We start from the raw sequence: 23,685 nt of genomic DNA, 5'->3' as shown, positions 1-23,685 counted from the left end.
CACCTCGGGCATGGCGAAAACTGAAGCACTGATTCCAGCCGCTTGCCTGGCCTCCAGACACGGGGAATATTTATCCCGACAAAGAGTGAGTGATTGAGGCACGCACCACACTAATCTCTCAATGCAATGAAATGTCTTTCCCCATGGCAGAATATTCTCATGCAGTCTGCTAAGTTTCCACTAATCCACACATATCATTTCGATTAAAATGTGCCTTTCAGAAAATGGTTAGCTTGGATATTAAAAGAGAGCAGCCATCTCTACCCGTTTTTTTTCTGTTTTGAGTGGGAAGGTAAGAAATTCTCTTTTGCTACTGTCATACAAATGATGCAAAAACTAGCATCAAGCTGCTGAAATAAACACACTCTTAGTAAAAAGCTGATTTGATGAATAATGGGCAACCACGAAAAGAAATGGAACATAATTAAGGTACTTCACTGAATGGAGAAACATAGAGCGAGAGAGACTTCACTGAGTGGAGTAACAGAGAGCGAGAGAGAGAAGCTGAGTTTGACGTCAGGCGGCAGATGTTCGTCCTGTACTGTACATGCTTGTCACTATTCGTTGAGGTTTAATTGCCGTCTACTTTGTCAAATGGAAGGAAAGGTTTCATTATTTATTCAAGTGAAGTAAAAGCACTGGCAAATCTGAGGATATTTAAAAAAAAAAAAAAAAAAAGAATCAAACCAAGAGAAAATTGTGTCATGTCGTTTGAAGCAATTTTAATGGTAATTTTATGGTGTGTTGCTTGGAAATAACTGCTGTCAAAAATGCCACAACAATTTAAGAAAAAGAGCTTTTTGGGACTATGGACACATTGCATGCTTTGTCCTCACACATTCCACACACAAACTGCAGGCTGCATGCACTTCAATGTGTGAGTCCAAGGATATGTGAAGTGAGTGTTTCATAGCACATTATTAGAAGGCCACAACTATTTGTTAATATGGTAATTAGTGTCATTATTATGGTTTTAGAAAAAGGCAAAATGATCCACATCTGCAAATCAACCACCAAAAGTCTAAAGCAGTGCTCACTGCCCCAAAAGGATGCAGTGCTCATTACATCCTTTAACAAACAACGGATGATACTGATGATTTAGTAATTCTTAGAGCCTTACATGTAGTTTGTTCTGTGGCTAATCCCAAAGGACCATGGGGACAATGTAATCCAGACAGTTTGTATCCTTGGGAGCATAAATGTGTTTATCAAATTTCATGGCAATCTGCTGATTAGATGTAGGTACGTCTTGTGTTTGTGGCCATAAATCACACTCATTATCTCATGAGCTCTAACCCAAAATGAAATAGTAGAGGACTATTTGCAGTTTCTGTATAAATTTCAGAAAAAAACATGAAAAAAAATTGCATCAATTGATGGCAGGGGTGTCAATTTAAAGGTACTTTGGTGATTTAGCATTGCATTTTTACTAAGTTTGGGGGACTTGCAAAAGACAATAGAAAAGTATCAAAATCGATGCAGCAGAGGACGAGATACTGATTTTTAATCCCTAATATTGGCCAAGCTCCAAAAATCCCCATATTGCAACAATATCATGTTGTTGCTGTCCTTGCTGTCTGGTAAACACCCACATCTTTCAAACTCCCTGCTCCTCCAGAGCCACAGAAGACATTATACTGTTTTCACAGGCTAAGTAGTACTACTTAAACACTACACTACTGACATTTAATGTGCAAAATGTTTCCCTTTAAGAGCGCTTAATGCAAAACTTGCTATGACAGCTTTGGTTGGTTGCATATTAGGTTTCTTATCTATTACACTGAAATGACGTGGCATGCCAGACAGAAGTAAACTGTCAATAAATACATTCTCTCCTTGAGGATTCTAATCCATCTTTGGTGTATCAACAGCGGAATGTAATCCCCCAGGAAGGAAGCCGCTTCCATTGCCTGGGAACTTCTTCCTAAAGTAGACTTAGCCTCTAACAGGGTCATGTTTATAGAGCTTTATATAGACAAACCCTGCCTTTCCCCCTTGCATTTATTTTAGAGAACTATTCCCAATATTCTGCTGATGGCTTGAAATGAAATATTAATTATTTGAGTAAGAATGCAGGCTGTTTTGCCCTGGGAGTTTAATTTTATGTCCACACTAGGCAATTTCTTTCCTGCACCATTTGGCATGTGCTCACAAAAATGTCCACGGTAGAGCACTTAACACTGGAAAATGTTTCACTGGACAGTTAAACTGGAGAATATGAAACGGATGCATCCTTGAGCATCTACAATTCAAATGTTGTGATACGATATGTACAGCCCCAGGGTGGTACTTAAAAGGCCATAGCAGTGTTACTCAATTTACTACCAGGTAACATATGATTATTTTAATTATTCAGTTAGTCAATTGACAGAAGAAAACTGATTTTTTTATTTTTTATTGTTTAATTATTTATCAAGCAACACTGACAAACATGTTGTGTTCAGCATCTTAAATGTGAGGATTTGCTTCTTGCCACTTTTTTATATTACTGGTAATGAAATATCTTTGTGTTTTTGGACTGTCTGACAAATAAGCAATTTTAGGCGTCACCTCAGGTTATGAGAAAATTGTGAAGAACTTATTTTTAACACTACCTTTTACATTTTAAAGAATATAAAAACCAAGAGATTTACAGATTAATAAATAATTAAAAACACTGATTAATCATCACCTACCCTGGCAACACGTCCTCATACCTAAAAGGCACACTGGGTCGATTGCATATGACGCCAAAAATGACATATATGACTTTTCTATTTAACGTTGTGAAACGGCCATGGTGGCTGTGGTAATCACATAACAGTTCTATTTAACGTAACAGTTGCAGTTTTAAATGCATAGTTAACGTTGTAAAATGGAACTAGTTAAGTTTAGGCAACAATAATTATTAGTTAGGGTAAGGAAAAGATCAGGGATGGGCTTAAAATGAGTCACGGACGCAAACGATAATTAAACAATATTACAATAATACTACCTGACAGAGTTAGGACGGTAACAAAATCATTTCATCATTTCATTTAAATTAAAGTGGCCGTTGATTTATGGTTTGAAACGGGACATGAGCACCGGTTTCCTGGAGTGAAAGTCCTGTGTTTGTGTGTATACTTTATATTCTCATCTTTCTTCCTTGTTTGCTTCTGTGATAATTGCTACGGCGACTAGAGGTTGCGGCCTAGCCACGTAAATATGGGTCTTTATATTTGGGTCTTAATATGCTGCTTGCATAATCAACCTATATGGCCATTTTCTGGCTGAGGACAGTCTGACCCTAAGAAACAGGCTTATTGATACCATCAGATGAATAACATGCATCCAACTTTCAGGTACTACAAAATAAAACATTTCGATTCTTAGCACATTAATGAGTCACACACTTCTCAAAAAGCCTACAGGTTATAGATGATGGACAGCTTGAACATCAACAACTGTCAGTCTGCCTTTGCAGCATCCATTACCGTCATCTCTCGGCTCTCCTCCATCTAGCTGACACTTTAACAGGGACATTGGTGAATGGAACATGCGATCGGCCCACGTTCTGCTAAGGTGAAACGTCTATTATTTCATCATAATTACCCCCCTCGCACCATGATGAAACCTTTACAGCCAGACACAATCCACAGCAGAACGACACGGCTGAGAGTCATCCTCAGTTTATCGCAGATTAAGTCTTAGACCTCCTCAAACAAATGCATAACACAGGGCTGCTGGCTATCACATGTCTTGGCTTCAATGCAAATACATTCCGTCACTAAGCAAAACAAATCTAACAACAAGGGTATCTGCCGATATACGCCTAATAGTCCCTTTGAAAACTGTTGAGGCAGAAATTTTAGAGACGAGATTTCAAGACTTTGACAAGTAAAACTAAAATTATCTGGCTGGATACCAGAGTTAAGTCACTTATTTTGAATGTTATCACTCCATTGAATGGTCATTATCAGTGGTTATGAGCCTCATAGATATGAGTCCGAAGGGGCCTGCTACACCAACTAGAAGGTTAAGAAGGTTGTTATCATCTATTCATATGGTAACTGTCGCCTTTAGCATGGTCTGAACCCCTTCAAAAACAGAAATTTTTTTTTGACACATGGAAATGAGCAAGAAGTTACATTTAGTTAAAAGAAATGTGTTTCTCTGCTCACTTAAAGCAGAAGTAAACTTAAACAATGAAACATTGCCAACACTGCTCCTGCCACTACTACTAAGCTTACTACTAATGCTAATATCAGTAATAATCACCCAAACTAAACCTGTCTTGTTAGGTTGAAAACATCCCAGATTTGACAGTTATGACCTGTATGCCTCTTTTCTACAAACATTTCATGTATTAACATTATGCATAAATACTGAATAAGCCACCGCTGAACTTAGATGCCTCAGATGAATATTTATGAAATTGGGTTACACACTGGAGGGTTTATGCCTGCTGAATGTTAAAAGGGACTTCAAACCTACTTAAAGCTGTTTGATAACAGGCCACCAGGAATTTCACTAGTCATTATCAAAACTTATATTGTGACTAACTTATGCCCTTATGACTTAACTTATGGCCAAGCTAAAGGAGCTTTACATACACTATATTGTTATGTAGAGAAGTGAATTATTTGATTAAGTTTCATAATTACGGGGCAAACTGCTCTGACAAGTTGTCACATACTTATCAACAGACTCGTATGCCTCAACGTGAAAAACATCGTCATCAGAGGGAGCCTATCAAATCACAAAGAGGAAAATGCTTTAGGTGAAATTTGTTTTGGGTATTTTACAATGCCGTCTTTTGATGGTGATGCTGTATTTAATTGTATTGTAGAAAATATAGTTGTTTTATACTCAACAGTAGCACGTATATGTTATCTGACCCTTTACACTGCTCTAATTTGCTCAGCCCAACTAGACGTGTGCATGAATAGAAAATGACACATTATTATACAGGTGACAGACTATACAATATACACTGGTCAGAATGATATCAAGAGAGAAAAATGTCTTGATTTCTCTCGCAGCCTGTGTAAGTGATGTTAAAATAAAATATGACTGTTTATTTCCATTGCTTTACTGACAAGCATCATCAGAGCTGGGGTTTTGCATTGACAACATTTTTGCATGGGACACCACCCGCCTCAGCATCACTGGGTGGCCAAACAAAACCAACAGGTGGCTGTTATCAGGAGGGAAACAAACAAAACCCACAAAAGGCCACATAAATTGACAACAAGCTTTGTGTTGCGTCTCATAGTAGGCAGTCTGCGGATGTTGAAATGTGGCCAGAAATTGAGTTTTCTGACACAAGTATACTGGATCACTGCGTTCAATACCCGTACTACCATACTATTTAGTATGCCAGAAAAATATTTGGTATGTCCCAATGCATAGTATGTCAACTGCAGTTTTTTGAAAAACACCAGGATGTCCCACTGTATCCTTTCGGACTGTGGGTTAGGATAGCCATGCTTATCTGGCTATCCTAGCCTACAATCTTTTGCTTAGCATATACAGTTGTGTTCAAAATTATTCAACCCCCCCAATGCTGTAAATGGTTTTAGGGAATTTAGTGTACATTTGTAATTGTATTCAGAATGAAATCCTACAAGGACTTCTTAAAGAACCATATGCAACTAAAATGACATCAATTGGTTTTGTAATACAGTAGTAAATGTTTCTTTTGTGAATTCTTCATTGACACAATTATTCAACCCCTTAAAGACTACCACTCTGAAGAACAGAGGTTCATTGAAGTGTTTTCAATCAGGTATTGAAAACACCTGTGGATGTCAGGGAGCAGCAATAAAGCCTAATAAGCACCAATTAGGCAGCTTTAAAATGACTGTGATACTCAGCTCCTTCTAGACATTTACTAGTGTGGTTACAAACATGGTGAAGTCAAGAGAATGGTCCAGGAAGACAAGAGAAGAGGTGATTACTCTTCACAGGAAGGGCAATGGCTATAAGAAGATTGCAAAGATGTTAAACATACCAAGAGACACCATAGGAAGCATCATTCGCAAATTCAAGGCAAAGGGCACTGTTGAAACACTACCTGGTCGTGGCAGAAAGAAGATGCTGACTTCGACTGCTGTGCGCTACCTGAAGCGTAGAGTGGAGAAAAGTCCCCGTGTGACTGCTGAGGAACTGAGAAAAGATTTGTCAGATGTAGGTACTGAAGTTTCTGCTCAGACAATACGGCGCACCCTGCGTAATGAAGGCCTCCATGCCAGAACTCCCAGGCGCACCCCCTTGCTGTCTCCAAAGAATAAGAAGAGTCGACTGCAGTATGCCAAAAGTCATGTGGACAAACCACAGAAGTTTTGGGATAGTGTTCTGTGGACTGATGAAACAAAATTAGAACTGTTTGGGCCCATGGATCAACGCTATGTTTGGAGGAGGAAGAACAAGGCCTATGAAGAAAAGAACACCTTGCCTACTGTGAAGCATGGCGGGGGGTCAATCATGCTTTGGGGCTGTTTTGCTTCTGCAGGTACTGGGAAGCTTCAGCGTGTGCAAGGTACCATGAATTCTCTTCAGTACCAGGAGATATTGGATGACAATGTGATGCAGTCCGTCACAAACCTGAGGCTTGGGAGACGTTGGACCTTTCAACAGGACAATGATCCCAAACATACCTCCAAGTCCACTAGAGCATGGTTGCAGATTAAAGGCTGGAACATTTTGAAGTGGCCATCGCAGTCACCAGACTTAAATCCGATTGAGAACCTCTGGTGGGACTTAAAGAAAGCAGTTGCAGTGCGCAAGCCTAAGAATGTGACTGAACTGGAGGCTTTTGCCCATGATGAATGGGCGAAGATACCCGTAGATCGCTGCAAGACACTTGTGTCAAGCTATGCTTCACGTTTAAAAGCTGTTATAACTGTAAAAGGATGTTGTACTAAGTACTAAGATTGAATGTCACTTGGGGGTTGAATAAAACTGATAATAATGTGAGCACAGAAAAGACATTTGTGGTTATTTCATTATAAATGTTATGTTATATTTGTCTGACCTACACGTGCCTCTTTGATTTAATTGTAAGCAGGATGACTGAATGATCAAAATCAATGTCAAACCAGCCAAAACAATCCATTTCAGTGGGGGTTGAATAATTTTGAACACAACTGTATGAGCAAGAGGGTCAAAGTTCAAGATGCAATGTTATGAAAAAGTAGTATGTCCTAATTGTATGTATAATGCATGAAACAGTACATCATTTGTAAAGGCAGTTGCAGTACGTACTTATTGTAACAAGAAAAACTATGCAATTTGGAACTTAGCCTATACATATGTGGCTCAACAGGCAGGAAGTAACATTACACAATATAAAGTCTGAAAGTATAATTTAATTAATTGTATTTATAGTGTTAAATAACAACAGGAGTTATCTCAGGACACTTTACAGATAGAGTAGGTCTAGACCACACTCCATAATTTACAAAGACCCAACAATCTCCCCTAATTTCCAATATACAGCATAGACATACGGTATTGTCCTTTTTTAAATTAATGATAGTTACTTTAATTGATGTATTTTAAATATACATTTTTCTTAGCGTTGTCTTTTCTAGACATATGTTATAGGTTGGCATTACGTAAGAAATCAAACAACACTGGACAGCATAGACCTCAGTAAAAGCCAGTTGTATGCCCCAACACCAGCGACAGCCACGACCAGATGCATTGTGTTTTCCAGTTGTCCATCTGTCCGTCAGTCCCATTCTTGTGAATGTGATATCTCAGGACCCCCTAGAAGGAATTTCTTCAAATTTGGTACAAACATCCACTAGAAGTCCAGGGTGAATAGATTAGATTTTGGAGGTAAGAGGTTAAAGGTTAAGGTCACTGTGACCTCATAAAATGCATTTTTGGCCATAACTCAAGAATGCCTACGTTAATTATGACAACATCCCACACAAATGTAAATGTAAGTGGGGACATTTTATATCTAAGAAGGTCAAAGGTCAACTTCACTGTGACATCATTATGTTCTGCAAAAACACTTTTCTGGACCATAACTCAGGAACAGAAGGGGAGATTGTATAGTTCACATTTGGTCGGATTCTGAATTGGTGACACTCATCTTTGGTGCCCACCTTGAAACTGTGGTGTGTTGTATAAATCTTCTGTGCTGCCGGGTTGAAGATGTGTGTGTAGCTAAAAAATACACTTAAAACCTTTTATTAAAGTGCTTCAAGTCTTCACTACGTATATTATATGAATCTGGACTGACAATGCAACTTGAGTGGTTGGCGGAGGCATACAGCCATAAGGTGGTTATTCTAGTTTGCTATTGCAGATTGTAATTTAATTTTTTTTACTCTCCTCTTTTCCTTGATTTCATGGCCAGCATTTGCAAAGAAATACAAAATTACAAGTAAGGGTAATTTTCCCTGTCACGGTCTGAGGCCCACTAATATCCCTCAAACTCATAAATGTCTGAATTTTAACTGAGCCAAATGTACCATAAAATACTCATTTCAAAGTGAGCATCCACCACAAATTAGTTATTTCTGATGGTTTGAAAAAAACGTACCGACAAAATGTCATACAATATGGCCTGTACTGATATTTTATGAGACAAACACTGGATAATGTGAAGTACTGTAGGGCAATCATGCTGAAGCTCAACATCAGTTATGGCACTGACCTTTCCCTATAATTGCAGCAAAGAAATGCGGGTCATTTCATTAGGCCTGCAATATCAAACAGTTTGGATATTTTACACTTAGTAGTGTGATTTGTGAATGATTGCTCTGTTTCTGCAAATGGAAAGGTCAGCGCTGAGGCCGGCCTCGTTTTGGAAATAAAGTGCTTGACCAAGCAAACGAAACAAGACAGCAATCAGAATGTTAATGGTAGAGTGAAGCACTGCAGCAGGCACTGAGACAGTCTGAGTGCCTGGATGTAGCAGCGGGGTCGGTTTGGGCGTGAACTGGAGCAGTTGAAGAGTAAGATGACGAGAGCTGACATGACTGGCCCCGCCATGACCTTGGCTTCACAGTGTTTTGGGCCAATCTATAAACAACTTCCTGTCCACGAATCACTATAGAAAACGGAGGGGGCAAGAAGACTGACAATTTCTATTAGGTATTGTACGCTTGATATTTTCTTTTATCCTGCCTGGTTGAGACTGAGCCAAAGCACCGTCTTCTGTTTGAACTATAATGCTATAGGGCTAGACAATAAACTAAAGTTCTATGATTACAAACATTATGGATCTCTTGGGGACCAAAATTCAGATCACAAATTTCAATAAATGTCTACACACTGACAACTAACATCTAACCAGAGGTTCTACCAACCAATCATCCAACCTAGTATCTTTAATCGCATTGAAACACATGGATCATAAGAGTCAGCATTAGAAAGGAAATGCATAAAAAAATAATGATTGCTACATTTATTGTTATCAAGGTAAATGTGAAAATGTTTCATGATATGACTTTTAGTTCATATCGCCCAGGCCTACTGCCTGTCACACAGCATCAGTATTGCCAGGAGGCAGATTTTGTTATGTTCCTACAGTCAGTCATCTGAACGTTCAGGTGATTTATGGGAAATTGTGGTATTACAGCACAATCAGTGACCAAGTAAAAACAAATGTGATGAGCAGCTATCAGTGAGAGAGATGGAGGCTAAAATCTTCTGACCTGGGAAGCATGAGATGTGACTGCAGCATGATTATGTCAGGGAAATTGAAATGTTTGTGGGGCCTGTGTTTTCTTTCAATTACATCCATGGGAGTCTAGACACAGCTTTTTAACTATGTTGTTTGACAATTTAAAGTTAATAGTGTAGTCACATATTTCTTATTTATTTTAAAAGATATTAAAATGTGAATGGCTTGTTTTTTGTCTGTGTGAAATGCATGTTTCTGCGTAAAACATAAAAACATGACTGTAAAGCCAATCTGTTCTGCATCATAGCATCTGTTCAGTGTAGCCTAAGGGAAGTCATTCGAAAGTTGCTAACACCAGTGTTTGTTGGTGTTGTGGGAGAACTTACACTGGTGTGAAAGTTGTCCCACTGCGACAAGCCTAAAAAAGACAATCCACCCTCGGGACTTGAACCAGTGTCCCTCTGGTTCCCAACCCAACTCCCTACAGACTGAGCTACTACTGCCGTAGCAAGTGTGTGGAGTGAGCGTGTGTAGAGAGAGTCAATCGGAAAAAAATTAATAAGCGGTAAAGTTGGCACATGGTAGTAAATGTAGAGTGTACGATTCAGTTTGTCTATATATATGTAATGTTCCTGTGTCTTGCTTCCCAACTGCTGGGTAAAGTGAAGGGAGTTGGCCCCGAAGTGAGCATCAACCACGGTATGGAAGCTAAAGCAGGAACGGTTAACAACATGTTTGCAATGACGCTTTGAGTTATCTAAATATTTTAGAGTGGTAGAGCCTGTGCACTTTAGTTTGACTGATTTCTTACCATACTGTTACTGACAGGACATAATACTGATTAAGGGGGAAGACAGAGGAAGATGAGGAACTTTAGAGAAAGTCTCATAACCACAATGTTGGTCTAAAAAAACAATTGCAATTAGAATATTTTGCCATATTGTTCTGCCCTACCATGATGTCAATTGTGTGAATCAGTAATTGTGCAAAAGACCAAACCGTTAACTCCAGTGTGCCGCGATTAAAGTTTTCCTGCCCCGTACTTCCCACTTCTGAAATGGACACCACATAAAACATCTGATGCAGATTGCCGCCACTCTTCTAAACTCTACCTTCCCCTGCATTGTGAGGAGCTTCGCTGACTGTTGCTCAAAATAGCCTTCAAAGTATGTCTCCAAAATGTCACCTAAAAAGCTCAAATAATGACAACAATGGAAGTCTAAAAAGGCATCTGTCAGTGTGATTGTGGCTACAGGGCTACATTTAGTGATGGTGTCAGAAAGTCAGATTGTTAGAACTAACTACATTCTTTCAGCATGTCTGAAAACAATGGCGGACTCTCAGATGGATGACTTTTACAGCTCCTGTTCCCTCTTGCTGATTCTCACAAGACCATTTTGCTCAGTCATCTGTCAGCGAATGCTTTTGTTTACACGCACAGAGAACTTAATTCTAAAACATTTTCTCGCTCGCTTTGTGACACTAGGAAAGCATAATTGTGTGTATTTTTGAGCCAAGACCATTTGTATCTGCCATATCTGAAGAATCACAGTATCCATTGATCAAACGCACGTTTCATATTTTGGAGAGATATTCCGTAAAGTAGTTTATTAATCCCAGCAAAAAAACTTGGTGAGTATAATCTGTTATCAGTTATGGCCTTGGGCCTTATTCACATAAGACCCACGTTTTAAGAAACCAGAATAAGGCTTTAAATTGTAATTTGGATGACTAAGAACATGTGTTTAAGTACTGTACTTATGTACAATTTGACTACTTTCCACATTGTTGTATTGGTACTTTTAGACTACTTTCTACATTGTTGTATTGGTACTTTTAAACATCTGCGTCCTTCTTCCAAAACTGCCAGACGGCTTATTCATGTTGGCCATCAGCAGGGCCGGAGCGTGTCCAAAACCCGCAGACAAACCGAGCTTGACGCCTGTTGAACAAGTACAGTAGAGCAGTTTTTTTCCCTGAATGGTACACTGTAAAGCAGTGGTTTGGAAAATCTGCTGACCCTTAAGTTTCCAGCCTCTGGCAACAGTGTCCAGGAGCCAGACACCCCCTGTGCTCAGGCTTAAACAAAGAGCTGGGATGACAACTGGAACTGGAGCATGCTAAGAAACAATGCACGAGTCCTGACCTCCAAGACCTTTCCACTCCTCCCCCTCCTTCCTGCTCCCCAAGTGTCCTTCTCGCATTGTTTTTTTCCACCTGTATTGGATTGCTCCCACAGCATGAATGAGGTTCCTTATTCCCCCTTGAGATGCTAATTATGAACCTACTGCAACATCCAGTCATGAGTTTGCTGAGCCACTAGTGTTCTTAAAATGTATCCTTTTTATTCATGTCCAGATCAAGAACAACTGCAGAACCATTTCCAATTTTGCCACTGCATGTCACGTACAGTGTTTGTAATGGCAGGTGCTCTACAAGTGCAAAGTTTCCTGGCCGTAGTTACGACTTACATTTAGATGTCCACTGCATTTACAAATCAGAAAAATGGTAATTGCGGCTCCAATATGACATGAACATGGCATTAGTGTTTCTTTTAGCAAATTACAATAATATGATCTGCTAAATCTCAATATAAAAAATAAACTCTTGCAAAATTACATTTAAAAAGACCTCCATATGATCATATATATATATATATATATATATATATATATATATATATATATATATATATATATATATATATATATATATATATATATATATATGTATGACATATTCATGGCATATAAGACCTTGATGGAGCAAGTAGTAACATGTTCCAAAGATCACGCTTTAATATGTCTAAAATGCATCAGATAGAAATTTCAAACCTGGCTATTATTTGTTCCATGAATGTTCGCTAACGCCTGATGACCTTCTCCTAATTATAATCATATTGCTTTCAAATCATACTCTCAAAATGTAATCTGCTTCTGCACTTTTGGCAGCATAAGACTGGGGCATAAAAACACCAATTACAAACCATTTACTTCGGTTTATGTTGACAGGGATATTACAAGGTGATTCATGACTTTCAATCACACACATGCATAATCATGTTTCCTGTAAAAACATCTTAATTGTGTTGGTGCATTGAACTTTTGCAACGATTGTGAGATTTAACGGTTACGCATGACGAGATTACCAAAAGAAAATGGCAAAATACCATTATCATAGTTCAGACATAAGAGCCAAGTTAAGCCACTCGCAAGCCCTTTCCCCTGACTTAATCATTTCTGAAATACTTTATGATTGCACAGTGAAGGTCCTGATTTACCTCCTGTAAAGCATTAGGGAATTTGATCAACACTGTTAAAGATGCATTTACTCTCGTCAGTCTATTTAATTATATTAATAAAAGGACCATACCAGTGATGTTTCATGGTTTAGGCAATTAACAATAATTTTCACTTTACAATGCCCCAAAGACGAAATGATTACCAACCTTCCAAACAGCCCAAAAAAATAAAATAATATATATATATATAAAATAATAAAAAATAATAACTCCTAATTAATTACTGAGCTATGGAAAAGGGGTAGGATTAAATAAGTGTATACTTCTTCCTACTCATTTGTTGGTTAATGTTTCTTATTGTTTATTGAATGTTTTGATTATTTAACCTATTTGTACATTTCTTTGATGTTTTGTTTGGTTTATTTTTGATATGTCTGAAATCAATGTCTTCATTCATTCATTTAAGTGAGCTATGACAATCAAGTTGCATCTGACACTTGTTTGAGCATCCAGTGTAACTGTCACCATTTTTTTGGGAAACAGCACAGTAATTTGCAAAACAAATTACACTAAAATAACCAGCATCATGCTGGTGAAAGGTTTATGGTGTATATTATTGTAGTATGATAGTGAATTATGGCAAACTACTGGCTGATTGGGTGGGCAGTACTATATTTCTCCAGTACTGTTGATCAATTTATTTACAGTTATATATTGTCATGAATAATTATTATTTGTTTTCTTGGAATATATTCTGGAGAACTGTGGATAGCTTAACAAAACAAAAAATTATATCATGAAAGTTAGGCTAACAAAAATGGAATTTTTATTTCGTATTATGGTTGTTTTTTAGTGTACTATCAAGTGGCTGTAAATTGACCAACATATTTCTTTGATCGTTTATTCCTCTGTCCTTGCCGGGGGCTCAGGGAGGACATAGTCAACAGAGGTTGTAGAAGAAAAGTGAGGAAGACATAGTTAAGTGGGCATGTCCACATCTTTTTAGGTGTTAACATCTGTACCGTATCATGGATTGCCCTGCAATGTTGCAGTTAAGGCCAGAGTATGAGGATTTGAGTTTTTTTTCTATAACAGTTAGTCGGGGGAAGACTGCAAGCTAAGTTCAGTGAGTGATATCCAGTTTTCTAAAATGTATAGGAACCAATGGTCACCTGAAATGATGGGCAAATGGTCACCAGTGATACACTATAAAGCATAATGCAATCTGTAAATGGGCTAAAACATTAAATTTAGTATGATACTTTAAAGAAGCTGAAAATAAAAAATATAAAAATACCACCGGTTTCTGGCCTGAGCATGGGTTAGCCAAGCTGCTTAACCGCAAAGATGCTGCCTGGCAGATGGCCCAGCTTTCAAAACCCACAGATTGGTTTATCATTGACACAACTGAGTAGCAACTGAAATCAGGCTGCACCAAAAGTAGCAACTGGGTAATTTAAGGAACATTATCCTCCAGTGATCTGTCCCCTAAAAAGAAGTTTGGGCAGACTGGGAGGGAAGTAGGGGGCACCGCTGCCCTTCCAGTGTGTCACTAACAGTGTGCATGTCACAATAATGTGTCAATAATACATATGACTGAAAACTGTGTTGATTTTTACAAACAACCAAAGTCAATTTTTGGCAATAACTACTGCTGGGTCACTGCTAGTCTATATCCTTGACGTTCCACTTCCGCCAGATTTCACTCATTTAGGCCGGATATCCGTTGCCTTGGCCTTCCTTTGTGTTGGCATTTTAAACACCGGTCGATTTCTGAGGACTATGGTTAACTGTTCCTCAGATCTCTGCAGGGTAAATCCAGACGGCTAGCTAGACTATCTGCCCAATCTGAGTTTTCTGTTGCACAACTAAAACAACTTTTGAACGTACACGTTCCACCAAAACAAGTTCCTTCCCGAGGCTATTTTGCAGAGGCACCGAGGCTTTTCCCGGGGCCTTGCACCGTCCAAGACGATTGCGATTGGTTTAAAGAAATGCCAATAAACCAGAGCACGTTTTTCTCCCATCCCCAAATGCTGTGTGGACTAGCCAGACCCTCCTCCACAGCGCCGTGGTGGAAGAAGGTCTGGCAAAGCCAGACTAGTTCACAGCCTACTACTAAATTTGGTTAGGTTGGTGGTTTGGCACACAAAACATAAAAACAAACAATTCCCCATGTCAAAGTTTCACTGTTAGTTAAATATATCAGCCTCAAAGAGCAGATCACCAATTGTAGTAATACTTTCTTATTGTTCTATATACTATCTATATATTTGTTCAGAGTTACACTTAACCATTGACTAATGTAGCTATCTGGTCTTCCATTTTAAATAAAAACAGAAACATTTTACAAAGAGGAAATTTATGAAAAGATTGAAAATCACAGGTTTTTATTATTCATTTTCTGAGTGCATCAACCAGCAGATACCCAGTGTCCGTTCCTACATCATGCTGCCACAGAACATATAACCCTCTTATTCATTTTCTTTCACACCAACATGTCATTTGCACCTTGCAATTTGTTCAGCAGCGTCCCCATAACACGTACAAGAGTAGCAGAAACCCATTAGCAGGTCAACAGTTACAGATAGGGAGTTCTCTCCGACAGCAGATAATAACATGGCTGTGGTTTTGCTTTCCTGAAGATATGCATTTCCAAAAAACTCACTTTAGGCACTCAGTCAGCTGCCTCCAAATAAATCACTGAAGGAAACAGAGAAAGGGGAGTTTTTAAGGCTATTCTAACAGAATGTGTGCTTGATTTACAACTACTGCCATACTGTATGAACTTGGCTGATATTTTACTCTGGTGGGTCACAAATGTCCATTTAAGGTTTGAAAAAGTCAGCTTCTGGTAATGCCTTCCCTGGAGATAGGCTGTTAACCCCCATCATTCAGGCCGTTTTTGCAAAACTGTAACTGTTTGAAGGCGTGCAAACAAGCTAAATTTTGTTCTCCATAAAAAATACTTTTTGGGAAATTATATTACAAGGAGCCACCTCTTCAATTCGTGTATTGATACAATTTATGGGATGTGCTTTCAAAACTAAAGTGGTACTCAGTCATGTTCCTCAAGGAGGCTGCAAAAAAGGATAATTTTCTTCCACAGTAATGCATCACTTTAAAACCTTTTTTAATGGCACACTCATTTTTTATGATGAGAGAGTAGTAGATATCATTAACAACAAAAGATACATGGGACACCTTTTCCACATTGTTTGTAGGCTCACCTAAAAATTACTAGTTTACAGAAAATAAGGCACCTAAAGTAATTTTACGTACACTTGAATTAATATATTTGTTATTGCAACTCTGCTAGTGTTAAATAGTATTGTGTGCGATATCAACACATCATAGTTTTCTTAACCATTGGAGGAAGCAGAGAAGTGTGTGGTAAGCCTATGTGTAGACATTTTGGGCGCACAAGATAATAATGTGTGCACAAAATATTGTATGAAAAAGATCCATATCTTGTGTGTACAAGATAATAATTTGTGCACACGAGATACGAAAATCCTATATGTCAAGAGCTTACTGCACACATTACTGCATCAGATGAAAATGATTTAAAAGCCAACTCAATTTGGAATATATGTATATCTGGGTGTGTTAACCAACTTATGTTTGCCTATATTATGGCTTTACCATACTTAAAATAATCTGGTAATGACAATACGAAACCATTTCAATACTATGTGAACATATTTATTTACAAAAGCTTTTAACTGCTACATACATGCAATATCTGGGCTGTCTGTTATATATAAAGTCTTCAAAAGCCAATAGTCCCCTGGGCTTTTCCCTCATTCCACTTCACTGGATCGAGACTGGAATGAGTTGCATAAGACTCCAACTGGACAAATTAATCTGTTCCTGTTTTTGAGGCTGCCATCAGAGACATTAATCCAGATGCATGCTGTTGCTCTCTAGTTAATAACTACCCTGACAGTCACCGTGCTGTTTCACTGCTTGTTTTATTCCCTTTAAACTAGGCCTCACTTGTGTTTGCTCGTGCTGTTTGTCAGTCATCCACATGATGCCTGTTGTTCCTCAGCTGTACCTGCCTAGTCATTTGCTTTAGTTTTTTTTCACGGTTCCCCTCCGGTGCTTGGATTTGCACCATTGTTGTTTTAGCTTTTTATTATTGCCTTTTTTCCTCTATTTTTTTTTTTTTTTTGTATACGACTGTTTCGGATCATTGCTTTTAAAACATGTATTTCCTCATTGTCCTGCCTTGCTAACCTTCAGCCCTTAATGAATACAAACATTTTGTGCATTTGTCTGACTTTGGGTGAATCTCATTTAATACGGTTGTGATATGGTTACACACTAGTGCGCCGGGAGGGAGTCCGGCAGAATATCCACCCTAATTAGCTTTCAAGACAAAGACGGTACAGTGAAAACACACTGTTGCCAGGGGCAACAAGCCATGGTCCATTACAAGATGTTCAGGTGGGTTTTTCAACCTTGACCCACGCTGCCCTTCTTCCTCACTAAACGCCTTTGTTGACAGATGAGTGAATGAAGCTGCTCGAGCTGCGGGGGAGAGAAGCTCAAAGTTGGTAAAACTGAGTGTTCCTGTGAACAACCGGCTCAGTGGCCAAGGTCCTCCCCTCTGGGCTACGAAGGAGCTGTGGAGCTCTGGAATTCACACAACTTCCACTTAGGAGAGGCCCTGGTATTGTGCATGCTGACTCACTGAAATAGCTTACTGGGACACTTGATGGAATTGAGCCATTATTAAGGTTATCAATTTCAGCTGTGCTTTTCCTACTATGACAAGACAAAATGTCTGCCGTGAAAAAGGTCTATAGGGCTGTGCATTGGCAAGAATCTGGTGATACGATACGTATCACGATACATGGGTCACGATTCAATATATTGCAATACATTGATACTGTGCGTAAGGCGATATATTGGGATTTTTTTTAAAGTATAATTTTAGAAAAAATAATATTTAAAAATAGACATGATGTTCATAAAAGTCAAAGAAGTTTACTTTAGGTAAACAATTCAGTACACAGAAAATCAAACTGCCACTTTGGGATTGTGGTTCACAGGTTCTTAGTGAGCTAATTTTTATCTGCTAAAGTAGGCCAAAGTTCAGCCATAGCTACATTGTTAGCTTCTAGCAAAAAGTCAGGCACTGCTAGGCACTGTTAGGCAAGGACACTAGTGGTGTGTCTCAGCATAGCCATCTAGAGGTAGGGGGTTTAAACACAACATAAACGTGAACCACTGTTTTACATGAATATTTCTGAACGTAAAAAAAAAATAAAAATAAAAATCGATATTGCCTTTTTGAAAATCGATACAATATTGCAAAATAAAATATTGCGATACTCAAGTGTATCGATTTTTTCTTACACCCACATTTCTAACTGCCTTTTGATGACCAAGGACATCAGCAAACCTCCCTATTTGACCCTTTGTACTGCACTGCTTTTCATCGGCTACGTCAGAGCGAGGCCTGTGGGATGTTGAGTTATCTTAAACAAAGTCCGGTGGACAGAACCAATGAAATACTTATTTTAGGTTTGAACATGAGTCTGTTAGACACTTCACTAGATGCCTGTACACCTGCATTTGCCCACATTGACAATCCCTGCAGGAAAATTGAACAGTTGCTTCACTTTTTTTTTATTGCAGCCAAATAATGGCAGCTGGCCTTGAATCCTTCTGTGACAAGCAGACCAAAGCAGGCTGAGACAGTGGACACTTTCTATGTCTCTGAAGGTGTTCATGTAGACCTGGGTGCTGCCAAAACACACTTTGTCACTGATGATGCAGCTAATTTTGAAGCATCTCAGTGTTCTCATGGTTCATTACCTTAGGCATCTGCTGCTGTCTTTGACCTCCAGACAAAACAAAAGGAAAAAGGCAGCTGAAGTCAAAAGAATTAGTCATTGTCAGCGTTGGTAACTACTTCCAATATACACTTTTTATATATCGTTTGAAATAGTCTTTACACCCGACAGCAGTAAGTAACGTATGGGCTCTGAAATAGCAGAGTCTGGTTTGCCAAGTTTGGCGCCATGTAGGAGCAGGATACAAACTGGGGATGAAGAGGTGGGGGTGGCTGCTCACAGAGGTTGCATGCTTGAATTAGTGCAGGTTCCCATCATCCCGGGAGAGTGCTGAAGCGAGCTGCCACGCATATATACGATCACACACAGCAACAACACACCACACAGACAAGCCCGCTGACAAACATTGGCACAGCATCTCCAAGCCGCACGCTTTTTCTCCCCTCCCTCTTTTTATGAACACATTTAGACATATAGCATGCATGCGGGCACACAGTTGAAAAATGGCATCACTGCATTCACTCTCACCCACAGCTTCTCTCTCTTGTGAGCAGACTGCAGCTGTTTCCACCGTTCAGTTATACTCCATCAGAGGAAGTATGCACCACATTCAGCTCAACGGGCCTGCAGCTATTGTCACCACATTTTACAACGGCCTTCGTTCAAATGCACTGCCATGTTGACTTCATCAATACTCCTGTGGTGGTGGAAAGGCATTTACCCAGTAATGACATGGTCATAATTGGTTTGACATCATACTTGTGGAAAACGCAAACAAATTGATAGTACAATAATAAAAGGTGGAATAATAAGCAAATGGGAACTCCAAATGAATGGGGATGACATTTCAATAGATTTTGAAACACAAGATTAGCTTTATGTAGAGTTAGCCACTTAGCCGATTTATAGTAGATTCAAATTTGAACTTATGATTTGGTAAAAAGGCGAAAGAAAGACAGAGATTGTTGGCTAATATAGAGGACCTCCCTGTAAATACAATGTTTTATTACCTCTTCTATTGTACCCCCCTATTTTACTTGTTTGTTCCCTGTACACATATTGATGTTTTTGGGTGCCAAGTCAATGTGCTGGAGAATATGTAGATATTCAGATATCTGCATATACACAGCCTTCCTATGTGTATTTTGAGTATAAAAACAACGGACATAAAAAAAAAAAAATCCTTGGGTGCTTAGTCAAACCCAGAGGTTAGCACATGAAAGCGTAATGCAACACTTGTTTCCAACGTGGCCCTCAGTGTTAAGACAATACATAATTATACACTCATCAAATACATGTCTATATTGCACATCAAGTAACCTGGGGCCGTTCCCTTGATATCATAATTGAGTTTTAAATGATTTACACTCCGCACAACTGGCCCATCTACTGAACTCCATTCAAAAAGGTGCCTACTAACTATATTATTTTAAGACCTGCTTTCTACTTTTTAGCTTATGCGATAAACCACTAATCCAGGCCGAGCATGCACAGTCAAAGTGACACTGAATTAAGATATAGATTTTTATTGATCCCAAAAAAATGGGAAATTCCAGTGTTGCAGCAGCAAACTATCAGACACACATACAGAATATACATAAGGCTGAGCAATTTTATCGATTCTGCGATATAAATCGATATTTTTTTTCCGAAGAAAGTATTGATTTTTAAGCCGCGAGTATCGATACATAAGTCCCATTCAAATCCCCCGTGTTTACCCATAGACTGTATATGTTTACCCCCGTTCGCATTGCAGGAAGAGCGATTTGGTCAGCCAGCCGCTAGTGTCGCTGTAGAGCACATGTGTCAAACTCGAGGCCCGGGGGCCAAATCCGGCCCCTTGCAATTTTTGATCCGGCCCTTTCTTATCAATTTAGGTTCCCAGCAAATTTTGGCCCGACTAGTTGTGCACCACACCAAAAAAAAAAAAATCAGGAAAAAGTTTTTCATACTGTAATTATGCGACACTGCTGTGCAGAATTTGACAGATTTGCCGAATTTGAGACTCTGAATTCCCCACAGAAGCAGAGAGTTTTTTTAATATTCAGGCTGTGGTGAGTCAGCTGGGTGGCAGCTGCTTTTAGAAATGTAATGTCTGTTTTTCATGACTTGCTAAATTCTACGATGGCTGAGAAACGTTTTTGCTGACTTTTTTAGGGTTTTATGTCGACGAAACTGTATGGGAGAAAGCCATATGAGACATGCAATAATACAAAGTTAATTGACTTTTTTGTTAAATAGAAGCATGTCAGTAAACTCAGCACGTCTGGCCCTTATCGTGATCGTCATTTCCAGTGTGGCCCTTAGTGAAATTGAGTTTGACACCCCTGCTGTAGAGCAAGTAGAGCAAGTTACCCGTACTACACAGACGCCGACGTCTATGGGCGCTGACACACAGAGCCGATAATCGGCCGTTGGACCGTCTGGCGAGGTCAGTGACTCGAGTCTGTTCAGTGTGTTCTGTGCCATCGGCCGTCCGAGGAGCCGTCGGCCTTCATTTTGGCTGATTTGACATGCTCAGTCGGAGACCGGGCAGTCGGGACTCAGCCAGAAATGGCGAGCAAACGTCAAAATCTGACGAAAATCTTTTAAACTAACCTTTGTCGATCTGAAATGAAGACAGATTCAGCAACTGCATGGCCTATTTCTCGCTTAAAATGTTTTCAGAAACATGTTTGGGTGAACTATTTTAGTACAATATGAGATCGTATTCTGAACAAGCCGCCATGACAGTCTCGCTGTGAATTTCCGGAGAAAAAAGAACCACGTGACACGTTCATCCAATCAGCTGCCGGTTCTCATTTTCTGGGAAACAATACAGAGCAGCGCCGCCTGCTGCTATGGAGACGTATTACGTTTCGCGCACGCGCAGAGCGTACGCTCAAGTCGGCATTTCTTCGGTGTGTTCTGAGGAGAAGCCATGGTACTATGTTTACTTACCTGGTGGCTAGACTGGCTACCTCATATGTTCAGTGTCAAGCTAAAAAAGCTGTCAAAGAAACTGTTCAGAACAGGCCACTTGCTGCACTTTTTAACTCTCCATTGTTAATTGCAATACTGCACTTTATTTACTTTTCAAAGGCTTGTAAGCTTTCAATAAATGGAACTAATTTTCTCAACACATCTTTGATTCATTTTGTCCAGCATTTGCAAGCTGTAGACTCTCTGTCCAGTCAGAGACATTAGTTTTCAGTTCAATTAATTAAATCCAAGTAAATGGAACACTCACAAGATGTCACCAAAATCACTGTCCCCTTTAAATCTTTCAGAAAATGATGCAAGTGTATCGAATTATATCGAATTGTATCGTATTGTTGGCTGAATATCGTGATATATATCGTATCGTGAGCGGAATATCGTGTATCGTATTGTGAGATTAGTGTATCGCTACAGCCCTAAATATACATGAAATAATAGGATACAATATACATGAAATAATAATAGGATACAATATAAGAACAAATAATTTAAAATATATACAATATGGGAATAAAAATGTACAACTAGTATTGATAAAGCTGTAGATAAACCTATTGTGCAAGGTGCACTTAGTGCAGTTGTGATGTCTATGAGTCTTATCTAACACTCAGTGATGACGTGTTAAAATGTTTTATTGCCTGTGGTAGGAATGATTTCTTGTAGCGGTCCGTGCGACATCGAAGCTGTCGGAGCCTCTTAGAGAAGGTGCTACAACCAGCAGTTTCCTTACCCTAAACTGAAACAATCTAGCGTTGGGATACAGGAATATCAACTGGTTTGCTCCTTTCTTCGGTATTCCCTCAGCGAGCAGCTCACCAGAGAGACACACTGATCCAGAGACACCCCAAGATATGTGACACTAGTCTTGAATTCAATCCTGTTCTCTGCACACTCTACCCATCAATCAATGTATGTGTCACGTGAAATCATATAAAATACAATTTCATTGAAATGTCCCTACAATTTATGCATAAAAAAAAAAACAGTAAAAAAATACATTTTCATACCATGATCTTGTCTGCTCATTTTTCTGTCCAAGCCCGGCCCACGTCCGACAGAGCAGTAACCAAGCCCGGCCCGAGCCCGACACAGTTAAAATCTCATTTTTTTCCTCATACTAATGACACATACGTACGTTTGTAGGAAGGCATTCGGAAATGTCAACAGATGAGCGCATCAGCGCACGCGGGTCAACAAGCGCACGTTAACACAGGCACGCACATACATAATTAGCTTTTTTAAATTTAAAATGTTCAATGCCTTATTGCGCTGATGTGACCAAGCCCGACCCGAACATCATTTCTAAATATCTGTGCAAACCCGGACCGGCCCGGCGGGACCCGGCGGGACCCGACGGGCCGGGCTCGGTTCGGGTATCCATCCTCTAGTTTGTACCCAGTTAGGAATCTCCTGTCTTGACTTGTGACTCGCAAAACAACAATTTGGGACCACCCCTACCACTGGCATTAAACTGATCGAAATAGGATGCGACCCAACATTGTCACAGCACAACAGAAAAGTGTACAGGGTAGAAGAGTAAGAGAAATGCACACAATCTAGTGTAGCTTGCCATTTGTATATATTAGCCTTGATAAGATCTCTTGACAGTTTCTTCGTGAAGTTCTTGACGGACAAATAACTCTTTGCAGTTAATAATCTGAGACGGTATAACACGATGTGTATGCTGACCCAGCCAACATCACAGTAAGGGTGCTATAATGTTATACTGTAATATGTTTGTAAAATGAACCACCCTACATGAAGCTTTTATGGTCTCACTACCAAATTGGAGATTCAATTAATGGCTGTGTTCATACTAAAAAATTCATACTTGCAAATATGCAAAAGAACAATACCAAAGATGTAAAAACCACAACTACCTCCACAGCTATACTGCATGTATAAGGCTAAGAATGCCATAATGCTAAAGAAAGTAAAAGGTTCTTGTTTGCTTTGTAACCCAGCACATATATCCTCCGAATGACTGGAGTCGTTTAAATGACCTTATATAGCAAAGTAAAGTGGATGATTAGCTGGAATCGATCTAAGTC

At 39.2% G+C, this 23,685-nt stretch overlaps 1 protein-coding gene and 1 long non-coding RNA gene across 6 annotated transcripts in view; one reads left to right on the top strand and one right to left on the bottom strand.

Moving 5' to 3' along the window:
- Nucleotides 1–23,685, bottom strand: part of cadm1a (cell adhesion molecule 1a) — a 421,246-nt gene that overhangs the window by 360,455 nt on the left and 37,106 nt on the right. The gene's annotated exons all lie outside the window — the stretch shown is intronic.
- On the top strand, nucleotides 9,494–22,048 carry LOC118496559. The gene is made up of 3 exons (XR_004899149.1): nucleotides 9,494–9,503; nucleotides 10,875–10,879; nucleotides 21,842–22,048. It is a non-coding gene; the product is annotated as an uncharacterized LOC118496559 (long non-coding RNA).

This window comes from Sander lucioperca, chromosome 13, assembly GCF_008315115.2.
Source record: "Sander lucioperca isolate FBNREF2018 chromosome 13, SLUC_FBN_1.2, whole genome shotgun sequence".
In the NCBI taxonomy this organism is placed as follows: Eukaryota; Metazoa; Chordata; class Actinopteri; order Perciformes; family Percidae; genus Sander; species Sander lucioperca.
This window is presented reverse-complemented; position numbering and strand designations above follow the sequence as displayed.